The following is an 8,228-nucleotide window of genomic DNA, read 5'->3' as shown; positions in this document are numbered from 1 at the left end:
CAGCGGAGCAGTACCTCGGGCTCCATCTCCAGACGCCTAAGATCTTCTTCCCCTCCTCCGACAGCAAAGTCATCCGGAGCATCCTCACCGGCCAACCCAATCACGCTGAGATCGACATGGCTTTGCCAAAGAGGTTGTACACTTGTTGCATCTCTTTTTTACTCTACATGTTATATATATTGTCCACTGAGCACACCGATTTGTTCCTTTAGTGTCTCCTTGAAAGAAAAAACGTAGGAATTTTAATTTTCACTTGTCCCCCTTTTCAAATTCCTATTCATGAAGCACAAGACTAAGAGATAGTAGCATAATAGCATTATAACCATACATTTTCTTGTGGTTTGACTTAATCTCACCATGCTTCTTTGCATCATGTGATCTTCCAATTGTTGTGAATCAAACACCCATATTGGCAGAAATCCTGTGTTTTTAAATTCTCTGTTTTGCACGTGCATTCCATATCCTATTCCTGTCTATTTCCTATCCCTGCATTGTTGGAATCCTCCAATTCAAATGAGCCCTTACAGAATTACTTCTCTTACAGATAGTTGTCAAAGAAAACCTTGCGTGGTTTGTCCCGCTCCTGCTGCACCGTCGTCCACCCCAGCTCAGCTGCTCCAACGATAGAAGGGTCCAGCACAACAGGGATCCGGCCTCCAAACTATCTTTCTCTGCCTCAGATCTTCTTCCCCACCGCTGGCAGCCATGAAAACTGCATTACCATCATCAACCGAGCAGATGACCTCGAGGACTACACAGGTCCGCAAGAGAGGTCGCACTCTTTCATGTCTGCTTACGTTATGCATCGCTTAATATTACATGCTACTTTATCGTCCTGTTCACCGATTAGACTCTGAGTCAGCTCCAAACTAATGGTCAAACTTGAGTTTTTAAATGGTTGTGGGGTACATATCGGGGCCGCTATCAATAGTATCTATCTACTATCTGGTTAATCTCCGGTGTCTACTATGAGTTTCATGTTGGCTGGGAAACAAACAGTAAAGAAGCCATTATCTGTATTTTTTAACTGAAGACATTATCTGTCTGCTATTATTGATTTTGGGTCTATCCACAGGTTGCTACCATCACTCTGGATTTCTACATGCACTCCTTACATAATCTCACTATGTTTTATTCCTATGCATGACAGTTATTGTAAACAATGGAACTGAACATGTCGAGCAAAAGAGACGAGTCTTGTGTGGCAATAAAATTTCATGCAGACGTCGCTCCATGGTAGGCGCAAAGGCAGCCCCCCTCCACGCATTTCAGATTGTAATCGAGAGGAAGATATCTATTCTGAGGGGGATTCAGAAGGAGAAGACAACTCCTATTTACCCCCTGAGGTCTTCGCTCTAACTTGGCATGCTGATGTTGGTTATATCATGCATATGGTGTCTTGCATTGCTTACTTTATACATCAAATATGTCATCTTCTTAGTTTAGACATCCTTTGTGTGAATGCCATCTGTTTAGTTTATTCATCGTTTATGTGAATTATGCAACGCCATCTTGTTTAGCCAGGCATCATATATGTGAATTTTGCAATGCCATCCTGCTTAGCCAGTCATCTTATATGTAAATTATATCAGGCCATCCTTTTTTTCGTTACATATTACATTTGTCAACAATGTTAGTACATTCAACTACTCTTCGTGTGCATCAGCCATTTGACACGGTGATGGCAAATTCTGGAGTGAAAACAAGGTCTTCAGAGCAGACTATGCTATCTGACGAAGCGCATATCTCGCTGGTTACGGATAGCTCCTCAGAGGAGGATTCAGAGACAGATGACCAGTCCTATTCCCCCCGAGGTGTATGCTCTAACTTGGCAGGGTTATGTTGCTCATATCGTGCGTATGGTGTCTCGCATTGCTATGTCATTTGATTAGTTTAGACATGCTTTGTGTGAATGCCACCTGTTCAGTGTCTAATTACCATATATGTGAATTATGCATTGACATCTTGTTGCAAGACATTATATATGTGAATTATACAATGCTATCTTGTTGCAAAGGCATTATATATGTGAATTATGCAATGCCATGTTGTTTAGCCAATCATCATGTTTGTAAATTATATCATGCTATCATTTTTTTGTATTACGTGTTCCATTTGTCGGCAACATTTGTATATTCAACTACTCTTCCTGTGCATCAGCCATTTGAAGCGGTGATGGAAGTATATGGAGTGAAAACAAGGTATTCAGAGCAGACAATGCTACCTGCTGAAGCAAACATCTTGCTGGTTACAGAGAGCTCCTCAGAGGAGGATTCAGACACTGATGACCAGTCCTATTTCCCCCTGAGGTCTATGCTCAAACTTGGCAGGGTTATATTACCCATGTCATGCATGTTGTCCTGCATTTCTTAGTTTTTACATCATATATGGATTGACATCTGCTTACTTGCTTACTATATAAATCATATATTTGAATTATATCATGACATCATGTTTACATAGTACATACACATCATCTATCTGAATTATGGCATGGCAACCCATTTAATAAAGACATCATATAGTTATATCATCTCATCCTGTTTAGTGTTTACATTCATCATATTTTGAATTATTGCATTCTATCCGTGAATGTATGTGAATTATGGCATGCCAACCTATTTAATAAACACATTATATAGTTATGTCATCTCATCCTGTTTACATAGTCTCATATTTTGAACTATGTCTTTCCATCTTTTTTAGTTAGCCATCATAATGCGCAATTGTGTCATGCTATCCTATTTAGTTAGCCATCATATATGTGAAATTGTGTCATGCTATCATGTTTGGTTAGACAACATAAATATGAATTATTTCATGCCCTCTTTTATTCCCCACTATCCATTGCACCTGTCTATCATACAATGTCTATACTTTCAATTACTTTTCTTGTTTATCAGCCATTTGAATTGGAGAGTGTGATGGCAGTATCTAAGGGAGTAACAACACGGTCTTCAGAAAAGATAGTGCTACCAGTTGATGCAGATAGAACCACAGTTGTACTTGCCCAAGGACCAGATCCACCACACATAACCTAGACTCTCGCAGATTGTACCCCTACCTAGTTGGACAAAGAACCAGCTACACCCCTTCTAACCCCAACCCCGGCAGATAGTAACCCAGTTCCAGTTGACACAACACCGTCTCCACCACAGAGCACCCAAACACGAGCAGTTAGTAAGGGAACTACAGTGCCCAAAGCACGAGGACCACCACTTCGAATCCCAACTCAATGCTTAAAGGAGAAGAAGATTTGTTCTCAGGTCAGGTTCTGTAGCTATGGTTCATACTCCTTTGTTCTTGCATTACTGTATTTACTCATACCAACTATTTTCAAATTTGAAGGATGGAATTGAAACTCCAATGGCGCAACAGGCATGTTTTAAACCTGTTTCTTTAACTGGTTTGCTGTTGTAACCTGCTCTATGTTGATTTCAGTTTCAGTTGAATAAATAGTTATGTTCTCATGTCATGCACATTACAAGTGTTGTTATTGCTCTATAGTTACCCACACTTATATTCTGTCTATTCTGCTTTGTCTTGAACAAATATTATTTGAACTGTGTCTCTATCTTGATTTGGCAACAAAAACTAGAATGATATAGACCATAAAGTGACCATGGTACATAGATATATGTTTGTTTCATGCCGTTATCCTGTCCACTTTACTACTGAACTCATTTATCAAAATGAGTTTCATATACAACATGGTAAACATGTGATGTGTCTGCTTGTTTCTCTTTTAGAATGCGGACAAAATATTGGAGAACAGTACCGCATTATCCAATGGTAAAGGGAGTAATGCAGATAAGGTTCAAGATAGTGAGACATCCCTGTTGGTCTCCAAGAAAGCTGATAAAAACTATCTTGACGAAAGTGAGGGAACCCAAAAGTCCTGTCTTGATGTAGTGTTCGAGTTACTGGCCACTACTGCTGGCACAAGGTCTTCGAACTCGCTGCCTGAATCAGTTCGTCTTCTTGAGTCTCAACTTCAAGTTGAAAGACATCGATCAGATGTGCTGCGACAGGAAGCTGAAGGACTGAGGAAGTCCCTTCAGAATTCAGATGCATATTTTCTGGTGCAGCAGCAAGTGCTGGAGGATTTAAGCGCCAAACAAGAGAAAGTTAATAAGCTTGCTAAGCATCTTGCCAGCATTATGGGTACCCAGGATATTGTTTCTTGAGATCTTCTGAAGTGGTTTCAGTTCTGGATTTGTCTTACTGCGGCATTTATTTGCGTTGGTCGCCAACTTTGACAACCAGTGTATATGATATGCTACTTTGTTCCCTATATTTGCACTGGTGGCGAACTTTGATGCCTAGTGGATGTAATATGTGTAATAGCCGTGATAGCCTAGTGTTAGTTGCTTGCTTATTTATTTCCTTGTTGTCTTGTTTATTTGTTTGCTTGTAGTCATTGCAGTTCTTTTTCCGCGGATAGCTAGTGGCTGCAATAACCTATTTTTTTAAACTAGGCCATAATAACCATGGGCTAATATTTACTATAGTGACACTGGGCCTCCTACTGGCCATAGAAACAGTGGGCATTCTACGGGCTGTAGAATAGATGGGCCTTCTACGGGCTGTAGAAACAATGGGCCTTCTGTGGGCCGTATCATCGATGGGCCTTATATGGCCGTATGATCGATTGGCCAAACATGGGCCAAACAGATCGTATTATGGCCGTAAACGGGCTAGATTTGGAATCGTCCGTTCATGGGCCGACCATAACGGGCCATCATTAATAGGCCGTATTTGATGACGCTATGAAAACAGCCCAACGTATTAACGGACCACAAACGGGCCGACTATAACCACGGGCTGAATTTGGCCCACAAGCAAAAAATGACAGTAACGGGCCGTAAGTAAACGAATGCTGGAAATGAGCCCAAGAATAATGGGCTCTGAGAAGGCCGAAAGATAACATGGGCTGGAAACGGCCCAACGGAATAACGGGTCGTTAATGGGTATAAAGTGATACTGTTCATTATGGGCTAGTTTCACCACGGGACGTTAATGGGTGTAAAGTGATACACTATTCATTACGGGCCAGTTTCACCACGGGTCGTTAATAGGCCAAGAGTTACATAGGGCCTCATATGGGCCGAAAGACGTCATGGGCCATACATGCGCCACAAGTGAAAACGGGCTGGAATCATATTGGATGGCCCAGATGACGCTACTGGGCCTAACTCGGATAGGGTGTAACGGGCCTTGGGTTAGCGGGCTGTAAATGGGCTATATATGAACAGGCCGTTAACAGGCTTTCCATAGGCCGGCCCGCCACCTTTTGACCAAGTCAAACGGGCCGGCCTTTTCACAGGAATGGGCCTCTGTTGGGTCGTGCCACGTGTGGACGTATCATAGGCGCCTTCCGTCCAATGAGTGGATGACATCTATCCCAACGATGAGCCGACACGTGTTTCCTCTAGCAAATGATGATTTTACACGTGGAAAATCCCCATTGGTCGGGGCTGTTAACGGGTTATCGGATCCAAAACCCGACCCGATAGCTTAACAGCGTTCCGTTATGGTGGATGCCACGTGTCGGTCACCCTTGACGAAAGCACTTCTGTGACGCACGATTTATCGTCATGGAAGGGGACACTTCCGTGATGATAATTTTGGTAATGTCATGGAACACTTCTATGATAGCACAGGTATGACTATCTTGATTCTGTCATAAAATCGTCATGGATGTACATGCATGACAAAAAACGCGACCTACTGTGACAAACACGTATCATCACGGAAGTGTATTTTTTGTAGTGGTGGGGGCGCGCCTACCCCCTGGGCGCGCCCTCCTGCCTCGTGGCCGCCTCACGGAGTTCCAGACTTCCACTCCAAGTCTCCTGGTTTGCTTTCGGTCCAAGAAAGATCATCGCGAAGGTTTCATTCTGTTTGGATTCCGTTTGGTATTCCTTTTATGCGGAACACTGAAATAGGCAAAAAAACAAAAACTGGCACTGGGCCGCCGGTTAATAGGTTAGTCCCGAAAATAATATAAAAGAGCTTATTAATGCCCATTAAACATCCAAAACAGATAATATAATAGCATGGAACAATCAAAAATTGTAGATAGGTTGGAGACGTATCAGTTGACGCAGCTAATTTCAGACATCTCTACATGATAATACATTGCATATCCCTTGCGCATATTTAAACCACCAATTAACGATTGTGTGCGTAGCATAAACTAGCCATGACTCTGTGTGCTGGACTAGCACACATTCTAAGGGAGCCTAATGTAGTGCACTGGAATTCCTACATGCCACCTACGATTTTGTGTAATGTACTACCTCTGTTCCTAAATATATGTCTTTGTAGAGATTCCAGTATGGACCACATAGAGATTTATATAGATGCATATTCGAGTGTAGATACACTTATTTTGCTCCGTATGTAGCCTGTAGTGGAATCTCTAGAAAGACTTATATTTAGGAACAGAGGTACGAGGTAGTATCATGTATGACCTCTACATATCTAATTTAGCAGCCAGTAGTAGAAATCATTGTCTGCACAAAGGGATTACTGGTCAAAAATCCTAGCAAAGCACGCAGGTAGGCACACAACAATACAAGAGAGAGAGACGCACTTACAAGATCATAGCAATGCCTCAGTCCAGGATCTTGGTTGGCCAAGCTGTTAGATCCAGAAGAAACATCGTCCTTGTAGTTTTTGCCAACTGCATAACAGGTGATAGCGACATGTTAGTATATTTGAAGTACATCGGGCAGATGATGCTGGACGGGTTTAAAGGTGAAGTACCTAGGCCGTGGCGGGTGCTTGGCATCTTGCCAGATGGTGGGAATCAGGTTAGAAACGTCAAGGGTGATGACGCTACGCTGGCTGTCGGGGTCCGGTAAGGAGATCTAGAACCGTCGAGTAGGGTGTTTGTGGAGCGGCTCCGGTAGGGTGGACTATGGTGTGTGCGAAGCGGATTTGTGGCCGTGGACGAGGGTGTCAGTGAAGCTACTCCGGTGGTTGGGTTAAGGATGGTGTCGATGATGCGGATCTGCGGCCATGGACGGGGCGTCAAAAGTTGCTCCGGTAGGTTGGATGAGGGTGCGACGAAGCGGATCTGTGGCCGTGGACTTGTGAGTTGGCAAAGCGGCCCTGGTAGGGTTGAGAATGGTATAGGCGAAGCTACTCTGGTAGGGTTGACGATGGTGTTGGCGAAGCGGCTTCGGTAGGGTTGAGGAAGGTGTCGGGGAAGAGGATCAGAGGCCGTCGACGGGGGCGTCGGTGGGGCGGCTCTGGGAGGTGTGGACGAAGCGTCTCCGGTGGGGAGTACGAATGAGCCGCTACAGATGCGCTGCGGTTGACGAGAGTATCGGCGAAGCAGATCCGACGTTGTGGACAAGGCCGGCACTGAATGGGCTGTGGTACAGTGGTGGATGAGCACTCTACTTGTTTCTAGTGGAGGCGGGGAGGGTAGATGCGGCCGCAGAAGCAGATCCGGCGAGGTGGACGCCGCTGGCAGTGAATGGGCTCTGGTACGCTGATGGATGAGCAGTCTAGAGTTTCGAGAGGGGAGGGGAAGAAAGGCCGATGAAGTATGGATGTCGTGATGTAAGATGCTCTAGTGCAGTGAAGTTAGTCATTTTTGCGGGAGGGGGAGAGGAAATGGGGGTGCCGTGTGGTGGGGGGAACCAGAAGTTACCAAAGCATCCCCGACTTATTATGTAGATGAGGGAGGCACTACTAGGGAAAACCTTATACACAACATCTTAGCAGTAGCGCTGGACAAAATCATGCGCTACTGCTACTTAGTAGCAGTGCCCGTAAATAAACCGCGCTACTGCTATAACTTTAGCAGTAGCGCGTACTAGCAAAAAGCGCTTCTGCTATGTTTGAACTGGGCGCACATGGCTAGCCCAACTTAGCAGTAGCGCGTATCCTCGCCCAGCGCTACTGCTATTCTCCTTAGCTGTAGCTCTTTTCTCGCACACGCGCTACTCCTAACCCTACCTTATCCTTCCCACGTGGCCGACCCTCTCTCACTCACTCTCCCTCTCAGTCACTCTAGCCCATGCCGATACCCGTCGTCCGCCGCCGCCGCCGTCGTCCGTCCTCCACCGAGGTACTCCCTCCTTCCCTCCCTCCTCCTCGCATCGCGCCCTCCTCCCTCCTCCTCCCACCGCGCCCTCCGCCTCCGGCCGCCCCTCATCCCTCCTCCTCCGGCCGCCCCTCCTCCCTCCTCCGCTAGTAGCCCTCCTCCCACC

This window comes from Triticum dicoccoides, chromosome 5A, assembly GCF_002162155.2.
Source record: "Triticum dicoccoides isolate Atlit2015 ecotype Zavitan chromosome 5A, WEW_v2.0, whole genome shotgun sequence".
NCBI lineage: Eukaryota > Viridiplantae > Streptophyta > Magnoliopsida > Poales > Poaceae > Triticum > Triticum dicoccoides.
Note: the sequence above shows the minus strand (reverse complement) of the source record.